We start from the raw sequence: 12528 nt of genomic DNA, 5'->3' as shown, positions 1-12528 counted from the left end.
CTATTCCTCTGTCAGATAAGTTATTACATCTTATTCTAGAAAAAAATTAATATATGTCTAAGAGACTGTGCAATCTTAGCATGAACGTTTAAAAATTCCATACTGTTGTTAGGAAAAATTTGCAAAAATTTGACGTAGTGTTAAGGTACCTAGTACCTAGGACGGCTATCTAGCATGACATAATACAGCGAATAGGTGTTCCTCCCTGCAAATCTTCCATTTGCCTCCGAGATTTAGGCCAGCAAAGGGCAAGTCAATACGGGACACTAAACATCCATCCTTTCCAGGTTAATTTAAATATGTAGTACAACAGCTATTAAATACCAACAAAATAAAATCAAAAGAAGAAAAGTCTGCCAGGATAAAAGCACTTAAAAGGAGCTTGAACCCTGGCATGTATACAAAACCCCATTTGCAACACTAGAAATATCCAGACTTTTAGCCTCTGTATAAAGCTTTGTGGTAAATTCAAGTGAGATAACTTGTTAAAACAGAAACTAGTCTTGTAGTTCTTCATCATCACCTACTTTTTAAAGTATATATCCATAATGCATATTAGATAGGTATTTATTTATCACAAGAGAAATCCTGAGGTATAAAAATGTTGAGGAGACCATTTTAATGTCATTTCAGTGGCAGCAAAAGTCACACAATGAATCAGTGACAGACCTGTGGATTGATTTTAGATCCCATTTGACTCCCTTTTTAACCACTCAGCAATTCCTGAGATTGCATTCAGTGGCCGGAGATGCACAATCGAATTAAAACGGCAGACAGGAAAAATAAAATAAAATAAAATAAAAATGGAAAGTAGTGATTCTATGTGGTTTGATTTCTGACAATTTGAAACAATATATTTCCTGCATGTAAACATATAAATCTCAAAACTGTACTCAGGTACTAATACCAAAATTTCTGTCATTTCTATAGGAATGGATTGAAATTACTGAAGTATCTGAGTAAAATAGGCAAAGATAGAAATAATTGTGTTAAGTGAAAGCTGAAAGCCTATATCATTCAATTTTTGAGGCAATGATTAAAAGATGTCCTTTCACATAAATATATATTTATCCAAATACATTTATTCTAGCTGGAAACTCTAAAGACTAAGTACAAAATTAATTTTGAGTAAAAATGTAGCTTTTTAAAAAATATGTTAATATTTCAATATCTTCACAGGCAGATAGCTTGATAAGGCCCATTTACATTAAGGAAAATGAAATAAAGACTATACCAACTTTCTATTATTTAATAATTTGTGTGCCATGTAAAATTAAGTATTTTCTGTTTATTAATCTAAAATTCTATGTATAGTAATATCCAGATTCTTCTGTGTTCTTGAAATATTTATTACATGATCAAAATATTGAGAAATGGTAAAAGGGCATGTTTCATTGCTAAACTTACTTTGAATGAGAATTGAGAAACTTTAATTTTTAAAATACTTTAAGAAATAAGGGGCTTCCCCGGTGGCACAGTGGTTGAGAATCTGCCTGCTAATGCAGGGGACACGGGTTCGAGCCCTGGTCTGGGAGGATCCCACATGCCACGGAGCAACTAGGCCCGTGAGCCACAAGTACTGAGCCTGTGTGTCTGGAGCCTGTGCTCCGCAACAACAGAGGCCGCGATAGTGAGAGGCCCGCGCACCGTGATGAAGAGTGGCCCCCACTTGCCACAACCAGAGAAAGCCCTCGCACAGAAACGAAGACCCAACGCAGCAAAAATAAATAAATTAATAAACTCCTACCCCCAACATCTAAAAAATATATATATATATATTTAAGAAATCTATTTCAAATATATTTCTATATATTAATGCTACAGATTCTGGTTATCCCTTTTGCGTAAAAAAGAATCACAACTCTTGGGCTTCCCTGGTGGCACAATACTTAAGAATCCACCAGCCAACGCAGGGGGCATGGGTTCAAGCCCTGGTCTGGGAAGATCCCACATGCTGCAGAGCAACTAAGCCCATGTGCCACAACTACTGAGCCTGCGCTCCACAGCCCACGAGCCACAACTACTGAGCCCACGTGCCACAACTACTGAAGCCCACACGCCTAGAGCCCGCGCTCCACAGCAAGAGAAGCCACCGCAATGAGAAGCCTGCGCACCATAACGAAGAGTAGCCCCTGCTCACCGCAACTAGAGAAAGCCCGCACACAGTAGCGAAGACCCAACACAGCCAAAAATAAATAAATAAATATAAAAAAAAAAGAATTACAACTCTCTTTGATTGTAAAACATATTTGAAGTCTCCTGTGCCTCTAAGTGGAAATACCAGTAGGCAGGTTTTGTTTATTTTTGCTCAACACCTTTCTTACACAGAGAGGGAATTAGTAGAAACAGAAAGTAACTGTTTTGTGGGTATCCAAGCACTTCTTTTATTGAAACCTGACTTCCAGATTATATTATCATATCCTTTTAAAGGACGCCATGAATTTGCCACTGCCATTTTACCAAGTTGACAGTCACTGTCACATTTTCAGCACCAAGAACTTAATGCTTCTTTTAAGTAGGTTCCTACTAATGCAAGTTGTAATTCATTTTACTTGAAATTCACTATTTTGAGAGTGTTTACACCTGAGTATTAATGAACACATAGTGCATGTCATTGAATATGGCAGGATTTCCTTCTTTGTTAAGGCCTAATCACATTTCATTGCATCTGACACCACATTTTCTTTACCCATTCATCTGCTGATGGACATTTAGGCTGTTTCCCTATCTTAGCTATTGTGAATATTGTTGCAATGAACCTGAAGGATATTATGCTAGGTAAAATAAGCCAGGCACAGAAGGGCAAACGCTACATGATTCCAGATATGTGAGGAATCTAAAACAGTCAAACTCACAGAATCAGAGAAGAGAATGGTGGTTGTCAGGAGTTGGAGGTGGGGAAAATGGGGAGTCGCTGCTCAATGGGTATACAGTTTCAGTTACACAAGATGGGTAAGTTCTAGCGATCAGCAGCACAACACTGTGCCTGTAGTTAACAGTACAGAATTGTGCACTTAAAGAGTTGTTAGGAGAGCAGATCTTGTGTTAAGTATTCTTACCACAGTAAAAAAAACTAACAAAAAAACGCACATGGGACAGCATCCTACCAAGGAGGATGCTACAGTACTGGTACACTATGAGACTAATGTTGATGTCACTAGGAAGGTCGTATGTTATTGACGGTTATGACAACAAATTTACTAGTTGTGTGATGATGGGTAGATTGTTGACTCTGAGACATAGTTCCCTAAAATGAAAAATGGAGATAACATCTTCATCACAGGGTTATAAATACAAAATGCTATAATAGTCATAAAACCATCAAATATGTCAATGATGAGTCATGAATAGTAATAAAATTAATGAAAAAATCATGGAGAGTAGTTACAGCAGGATGGAAATGGGGCAGAATAACAAGGGATAAATTGGATACATCATCTGCATAAAAATTTCACAAAATCAGTAAAAGCTATAACATAGTAATGAAATTAATATTAAAGCATGGATATTTTTCAGTTAAAAATTACTATTTCTAAGTACAATATATTATATCTTGTTTCTTTTTGTTTAGTTATTTGTGTTTTCTTATTTTTATTTTTTAAACAAAGTGTGTTTGAACTGCTTTCACATATGCATTAACAAAATAGCATTCTCTGGATTTACAAGTGTGGAGAAACCATGTTTTTGTTATACACTGTGGGTGAGAAATTCGCATAACTTTGCATATGGTAGCTTAATGTTTTATGCACAGCATAAATTCAGCTTATTTGTAGACTTAGCAGTGAAAATTGAATGTGCGTAAGCCACAGTATGCTACAAAACATGTTTATCTAATTGTCCCCAGACAATTGGGAAACCATCTTTTCACTGGGGAGTTTAAAGAGTATCATCATGTCAGTGTATGTCATCTAGTGGTTTATGAAATTTAGATGTAATTTTCTTATTGTTTGTTATGAGAACTTTTAACAGTACTCAGTATCTTTCCCTCACTATCAGTCCAGGTTCTCAGCATGTGACACGACTCAACTTTTGCCACAGTCTCAAAATGGATGTAACTATATGTCTGTTTTCCCCTCCACACACGCGTTTACACCAAAAACATGTTTCAGAACCAATCATAGCAATACTAGTAGTTTCTTCCTAAAATCTTGTATAGCTCTTGGCTAGCTTCCCTAAACTCAACTTGATCCTAATTTTCCAGCCTCATTTTTGAAAATCAGTGTACTAGATGCACACTGGGGTATTTGCCATTTCCCCATTGGACTTTAATGTCTCTGTTTTTCTATTCTATCCTTCTAGGCTTACATAACGGATCCTCCACAACCATCAATACTTCACCTATTTTTCAAAACTCAGCTTAAATGGGACGGCCTTTCTTCACTTCATCAAGTGTTCCCTTATTTACAGTCATCACCTTGTTCAAACTAGGCACACATTAAGTATTTCTGGAATATAAAATAAATACATGAGAAAATCTCTGACTTAATACCCTAAATCAGAATTAGTGTTTTTTTTTGTGTGTGCAGTACGCAGGCCTCTCACTGTTGTGGCCTCTCCCGTTGCAGAGCACAGGCTCTGGACACGCAGGCTCAGCAGCCATGGCTCATGGGCCTAGCTGCTCCGTGGCATGTGGGATCTTCCCGGACCAGGGCACGAACCCGCGTCCCCTGCATCGGCAGGCAGACTCTCAACCACTGTGCCACTAGGGAAGCCCAGAATTAGTGATTTTAACCCTCTGCTCGCTCTGTACCAGGCTGGTACTTCCTTTTAAAGAAGTGGGTTCTCCACTCAGACATAAACCAATGAATAGCATGATTGCCTCAGGCCCATTATAAAATACCTATGAAACCCTTAATTTTTCATCAGTACAGTGAGGATGTGAAGAGTGCCTACCTCATCAGATTTTGTGAACACTGAGTAAGGTAATACATTCAAAGCAGCCAGTACAGAGTATAATTATTGCTTAGTAAATACTAGCTGTTTGGAGTATAGTTATTATTACTGATGTTTCATCATGTTGAAGTTACATATTTATGTATACGTTAAATCTTTGAGGGCAGACAGTTGTGTTTATGTTCCTCACCATTACTGTTAGAACCTTGCTTAGGAAAAATGTTTCTTATGTTTTTATTAAAGTCAATTTTATCTCTATTGAATATAAATTGCTTCTGAATACAAATTGCCTCCAAGATCACTTGGGCATTGATTGTAGCAGTTGAACAGAATTGTAGCTACAAAGCTGAAGAGCCCTAGATATAAATGTTAAGCCTCCATTATCTCCTAGTATTCCCCCAAATCTATTTAATAAATAAAACCTTTATTCCAGAACTTCTGGTTTTCTCATTATGTCTTTCCTTTTCACTTCAGTGCTATGCTCATCACCTCATGCTGATTCACAGCACCAGCCTTTGCTCTATTTCCCCAGCTCGCATCACGTCCAAATTGACTACATGTGGTAAGCCTGGAGCAGCTGAGGGCCATGAGGAACCTAGACCAGAGGCCATTACACTAGAGCAAGGGGAGTGTCCTCAGATGTGAAAAACAGGTGACACTATCTGCTTAAAAGCTACCACAAGTTATCTTCTTAGTGTGCCACCAGTTAACTTACATAGCATATTTTCTAATAGTAACTAAATTTATAAAATTATAAAGCTAAATATAGGTTCTTCCTGATTAAAATTAAGTACCAACAAAACTAGAAAGCAAATACAATTGAAATTAGCAATAGCAAAGCAATGGGACAATAATATCTTTGTGTATCTTGAAAAGTAAATACCTTCTTACAATATGAACGTGGTTCTAGTGACCAGAAGCTAGTCTTTGAAGCTAGCAGTTCTACCTTCCTTTGTGCTCTGGGGTAATTTACTTTTCTCTTTTTGAACCACAGCAAGATCTTCCTTCACAAAGCCCACTCCGACCCCATTTTGGCCTTTACTTGGCAGGAAGACAGTGTTTGCATATCAACTCAACCTTTGCTTCCTTCTTATTAGCCCAAGAATATTAAAGGTATATCCTTGGCACTCACATGCTTATAAGCCTTAAGCAAACAAGAGCACTAAAATCTTAAGATTTTACATGATTATGAGGTAGTTATGCAAATAATTTAGAATGGACTTGTATCATTTCCTCAGGTTATCATCAAAGTGAACAATCATGATTTAAAACAAATCTACAAGATAGCTTGCTGAGGCCTATTTGAAACACACTCCAAGAGGAGGTAAACATATTCTGATTTGTGGAAATTCAGTCTAAATTTATCTTGGTATTTTCCCCAAGTTTCAAATATATTAAACTAATGCCTTCCTTCTCACCTATATATCCAGGCTGTATTTCCACTACCTTAAACTTTGTTTCCAAACGAAGTAATTTAGGCAAGAAGACAAAGAGATAAAGGAAGAAAAACAGAACTAGAGTTCAAGGGCAAAGAAAGGGTCATGAAGAGGAAGAACAAAAGAGAAGATGAAAACAGCCCAAATAGGTGAGCAGGCAATGGGATTTAGCACTACTCTTTGTGTTTTTTGAAAAATATAATATTGATAACAAATTAGTTTTTATAAACAGAAACTTCCTTTTAAAATAGATTATATAGGGAATGAGTGCAAAGCAATCAATCAAAAAGGGCACAGTAAGAGAAGGATTTAAGTTGGAGTACACACCTCCAGTGACAGATTAGCTCCAAGAAATATAAAGTCTTTGATCCAAACTAGCTACTAGTAGTTATGAAGAAAAGAAAAATATATATTGGTCAATGTGCTGTTTATGATTTAGTCCTTACGTCTGTATTGTGAATGAAGATGTCACTCAGAAATTGGGTACTACGGATAACACAGTCTTTTAATAAGTAATTGATAATGACATCACTGCACCAATACGGCCTTAAGAAAACTGTTTTAATTTTGTTCAAATTCTTTTTCTGGCACTAGGTGAACCAGATCTGACAAAACATGAAACTAAATACTCTGCAAGTTAAGAACTGAATGCTAACATTTCTATTTTTTCTGTCATTGTTCTTAGGAATAAAAAGTGATGAAATACTATGAGGGGGGGAAAAAAGAAAACGTTTTACAATTGAGCCAAATAAGTGTAGAGGGTAAACGTGTGTTAATCTCATAACTATGGTGTTTTCATACCCTATATTTAGAGCAAACCAGTCAAAATATAAAATGGTGATTTGAAATCTTTCAAATAGGGTATAGGAGAAGCTGGTTTGGATTTCTGGTTCTCTCTCTCTCACCATTTGTGATTTTTTCTTTTTTCCCTAAACTTGTTTCTAATCATAACTTAGGTCCCTCTACTACCTCACTTGGCCACTAGTTCTGTTGATTTTGAGAAACAGCCTCACTGATAATATCTAGAGTTTAGAATGTGAATAGCTCACAAGAAATACATTGCTGAGCTGTTAAGGTCACAGAATTTATGAACTGTGATTCTTTTTCTCAAATACAAACAGCAAAGCATTTTAAAATTTCATCTGCAATATAAACGGTGGTATTGTTTATTCAGCATGGTGACTTGTATGGTCCACCTTCCAACATGATTCAAGTATTGAAAGATTAGGGAAGAAAAACCTGGAAACCATAATGGTCTTGCTCTAACCACGCTTGGCTCAGTTTGAGAGTGCAAATGAGGGACACACTGCCTCTGGCGGAAATGATGAAGCCGAGAAGAAATCACCAAGGAATCCTGACTTTTCCCACCTAACCTACTAACATAAGTGGGAAAAGTCAGACTCCAAGACATGATCTAAGAAAGACAGAATGATGTAACAAACCCCAAAACAACGCCTCATTGCTTTACCAAGATATCTAAATTTCTTAGCTTTAGCATTTCCTCTTAGAAATAAACTTGGACTCTATTGGACTCAATGACATAACACACTGAGAGAGATAACTCAATTAGAAAAAGTTAGATTAGATGTATAAATTAGTCGACAGAGCACTAGCCACCACTTAAGTAGTATTTGGACCTGGAGACTGTTACTAAGAGCATGTGATTCAAAGTTTTACATGAAAGCAATCTCTTATTCTTGGTGGAAGAGAAGAACCAGACAAAACATTTTATTTTACATCTTGATATACTAGTTGTCATTGCAGAAATGACCTTAGAGATAGCCATTAAGCTTCATTGCATTTCTTAATGTCCCTTTGGTTCTATCATAAATTGAGATCATGACATTATGAGAGTATTTATAGAGTTAATATTTTCCAGCTCTCATCTGGGTCCATCTTTCTTTAGATTTCCTTCCCAGTACAAGGAGGAGGCCCGTTTAGAATGTGAGAAAACATCCAGACACTTCTTCGAAAAGCTATCCTCCTCCTAAATTCATACATTTTTTTTTTATTAACAGATGTAAATTTGAAAGGGAAATACCATATACTATAAGCCTTTTGGGAATATTCTGTCTCGTAAGGATGACTTACACTTTTCATTTGAATGGCATGGATGCTGAAAGCTTAAACACAAAACTCATCTGTACTCTAGCTCTGAATCATTCCTTCCGTGAACTCTGCATGCATTTTAATAATAAACACACACATGCGTATGGAGCATGTGACCTCACTGGGAGTTATCTGCAATGTCAAGTACTACTGGAGGATAACCAAGAATTGACTGACACATCTTATAGAACTGGAGTTAATTAATAGGTCTACCAATTCCCAATTGTACTACAGGAAACACAAACACAAAATCTGCTTAATACAGCAATAAATGACATACCGTGTGTGGTCATAAGGCATTCACTATACAGCAAGAGTAGTTTTGGAATACAGTATTCAGGAGTTTAAATATTGCTATTAAAATGCTAGAAGAGCAAAATTGGGTCTATTTTCATAATTAGAAGACTAAACAAGGTTTTTTCTTTTTTTTTTGCAAACTGTTCATGATTATTTAAAAGGAATTGCTATTTCCTCGTATAAGATCTGAAGCTATTAAATGATGAAGGATGTCTTGCTTTGTTTCAAAAGTGATGTCTTTTGTGGCATCCAGCCATCTGGAACGGAAGTCCATAATTTCTAACAATGAATTTCAACAATCTTGGGGACTCAATGTAAGACAAAGAGTTATTTTAAAGGAAGAGCACTGCAAAGAAAAAACTGGATGTTAAAATGTCCATGAATTCATGGTAAAAGCAAAAAGTCCTTTTTTGTATGATAAAATTATTTGTAATATGTAAAACCTGGACAGAAGTTCAAAAAGTAAACTATTTCACTATTTTATGTAGAATGGGGCAGGAACAGCAAAGTATACATGCTACTTTTCAACCAGAATATAGGAGAAAGATTTGTCTTGGTTCTTTCTGAAAATCCATCCTTGTAAATAAAAGTTACTAAATTCAAACTTCATGAGACCTTATGAACTCTTATCCAACAATCCTGGCCTCAGTCCTGATTATTTTATTTCTTATTCTTCCAATCTTTCCATTACCAGCATTATTTTCCTAACGGCATGAAACACATATTGTCTCTTTTTTCTCAACTTCAAAAACAGCATAACTGTTTAAATCCAAGTGTAGTATTTTTAGTACCAATATAGATCAATTTAAAGCAGATTCTCTCTTAAGGCAGCTTAAGCATTGAAAATTAAATTTTATGTTGTCTAGACAAGCCATCGTGATAATATCTTTTCCAGAATTTCCTAGATTGACTGTCTAGACTGCTCCAAATTCCCCCAGGTAATTGCATAATCATTTTCCCTCTGACCCCCTAAACAGTCTGGAACAGTATCTCCCCATGTATAGTTGCCATGCAAATCAAGATCACTGCGCTTCTGAAGGAGGACTTCCCTCAAAGGTTCTGAGTTTTAGGATTTCAGGAAAATACTTGTACGTCAATATCCCACCTTAAGGAGATGGGAAGCTTTATTTATTTATTTCAGTGGAGGAAACGGCCTCCTCCATTTTCCTGGGTAAATGGCCTGGCTCCAGAAGCTGTACCTCTGCATCTCCCCACCCATCCATAAAGCAGCAATAAAGTAGTTGATGAGATGAGAAGGAAGGAACTTTGCTAAAGAGCAACTTCAAAAAGAAAAAACACAAAACAATACTACATTTTGGGGAAAATGGTAAAAATACAGGAACAATATATGATATTTTAATTTAAACAACCACCAAGATCATCTAAGCTTCAAATTTAAAAATGGAGGAAATTAAGCTAAGTACAGAATGACCTGGCAACAATGAGAGCTCAGTGCAGTAACATACAACCTCTGATGAATGAGGTACATTTAACAGCAAGGTGATAATTATCACCATAAACCCTGAAACCGCTTTCAGCCTGAAATACACATTTCTATTTTAAAAATGATAATCCACATTTTTTTTTCAGTATCTACTACCTATTAGACAACATTAAACTCTTACAACAACTGTATGAGGTAGAGACCATTCTCATTACCACTTTCTAGAGTAGAAACAAAGACACAAAGAAAGTTAGTAGCTTGCTCCTTATCAAGCATCCAGTACTGAATTGAGGTTGGACCAAAGCCCTGCAGTGTGAGGCCAGGTGACCTGCCTTTAACAATGATGGGATTAGAACTCCCTGAGTTTCTACAGCAAAAAATGTCAGTGGGTCACGCCCCGCTGGGAGGCTTGGAAAGCAGTTCGAGGTAATAAGTCAAGTTCTCATTTAAAACACATGGACACTGAGAATCGCAGAGGTTTGTTTTGTTTTTACGTATTATGAGACAGAGTCTCAGAGAGGTTAAGTAATTTTTCCAGTGCTCCCCAGCTAGTAAGTTGCCGAACATGATCAGAAGTCAGATCTGTCCCTAAAGCCTATATCTTTTCCACCAACCTGTGCTTGGAGCTCAGCTGTCCGGACCCCACTGTCTTATACAGCATGATGCCTGGCAGATGTTAAAAAGTGCAATATGACATGGGGAAGGTTCTCCAGAGCTGTCTCCAGTAAACAGAGAAGTGAGACCCAATTTTAGGGTGCCTGACTATAGGAAATAGCTGAGAAGGAAAGAAAGAGGGAGAGATTTATCCAGAAGTTACTGAAAAGTTAAGTATGCAAAGTCTCCAGGACCGTGTGCAGGAAATTATTCCTAATTTCATCAATATGAAACAAGTAATTTAAGTGGAACTGCCCTTCCTTAAAGTTAATTTTTACTTAAAACTCTTGGGTATGTCAGCAAGAACAGTATGCATACTTGTAAAGGAAGGAAGAAGGATGCAGTGGAAGAAGAGGCTGATGAGGGCAACTGTCTATGCCGGTGAGACCCTGGTAAAGGGTTTTTTTTTTTTTTTGGTTTTTGCGGTACGTGGGCCTCTCACTGTTGTGGCCCCTCCCGCTGCAAAGCACAGGCTCCGGATGCACAGGCTCAGCGGCCACGGCTCACGGGCACAGCCGCTCTGCAGCATGTGGGATCCTCCCGGACCGGGGCACGAACCCGCGTCCGCTGCATCGGCAGGCGGACTCTCAACCACTGCGCCACCAGGGAAGCCCCGTAAAGGGTTTTTTATCTTCCCAGGATCATCAGGAAAGTCATAATAACTGTGTTCAGTCTAGAAACCACATAGCCTCGAAGGTGTCTTCTTATACAAAGAAGGCACAACACAAACTGTTTTGATTTCTAAGTCTTTGGGTTGAAAGAACATATTTGTAACACTTTTGTACCCATTAAGAAAATATAAAGAAAGGCTCTAGAGTTTAAGTTATAAAGAAGTGGCTAACATGTAAATTATATTTTATCTTTAGGATTCCAGAAATATTCTGGGAACAAATTCTTTATCTGTTGATTATTTCTGAATTCCAGTCTGAAAGAAAATTCTGTCACAAATGATTTTCTCACCACATGAACACTTTTGTTCTTCTTAGGATTTTGTGCCAAAAATAATAAAAGGGCTTATAATTTAAGGCTATTGATAAATCCAATTCATGGAACTGCTTTCCTACTAGTAACTTTTCCTTTAAATACATCCCTAATTGCAAGTTGTACTTACATTTCCCTAACTTTAATTTCCTCACTAAATTTTCTCACTAAAACGTCTTGTAGGAGTAAGAGACAAATAAACATTTTTTTTCCTTTTTTATACTGACAAAATAATAGCCCAAAATATAAAAACAAAGCCTAGCTAAGCAAGAACATAAATGTGAGTAATTTAGGTCAAACATGAGATCAGATCATTGTGCACATGTATGGCATGCTTTCTTAATCTCTGGGCAGAAGAAAACAACTGCGGTGGCAGACACTTCTGGCTAAGGATGGAGGGGGAAAGCTGGCAATATACAAATGAAGGAGAAAACAGTACACATTCAGCCTGCTGACATCTGCTGCACATGCAAAATGGATTGGACTCTGTAATCCAGAGCGAAAGCAAATGCTTCCTTCCTTCCTCCTGTTCCACAGTTATTGTTGAGTGATGGTCTCATTCTTTTTGCATTCACAGATTAAAATTAATAACAGCATCTGAATTCGAAGTAGGTCCCAATGAATAGCAACTAGAAGCTAAATGAACTGAAGAAATTAGTAATGAAGCATTTGAATAGGAAGGGGTCATGGACAAACACCGTTTTTTAAAAGCCA

General features: G+C 37.1%; 1 protein-coding gene and 1 long non-coding RNA gene across 3 annotated transcripts in view; one reads left to right on the top strand and one right to left on the bottom strand.

Moving 5' to 3' along the window:
• The window catches only part of SEMA3A (semaphorin 3A), a 228951-nt gene that overhangs the window by 136494 nt on the left and 79929 nt on the right, over positions 1–12528 (bottom strand). The window lies entirely within an intron of this gene.
• Positions 5857–12527, top strand: LOC116759114. Its single transcript, XR_004351372.1, has 4 exons — positions 5857–6006; positions 6132–6217; positions 6324–6478; positions 12392–12527. It is a non-coding gene; the product is annotated as an uncharacterized LOC116759114 (long non-coding RNA).

The sequence above is a fragment of the Phocoena sinus genome, chromosome 9, assembly GCF_008692025.1.
Source record: "Phocoena sinus isolate mPhoSin1 chromosome 9, mPhoSin1.pri, whole genome shotgun sequence".
In the NCBI taxonomy this organism is placed as follows: Eukaryota; Metazoa; Chordata; class Mammalia; order Artiodactyla; family Phocoenidae; genus Phocoena; species Phocoena sinus.
Note: the sequence above shows the minus strand (reverse complement) of the source record. Positions and strands in the feature narration are given on the sequence as shown.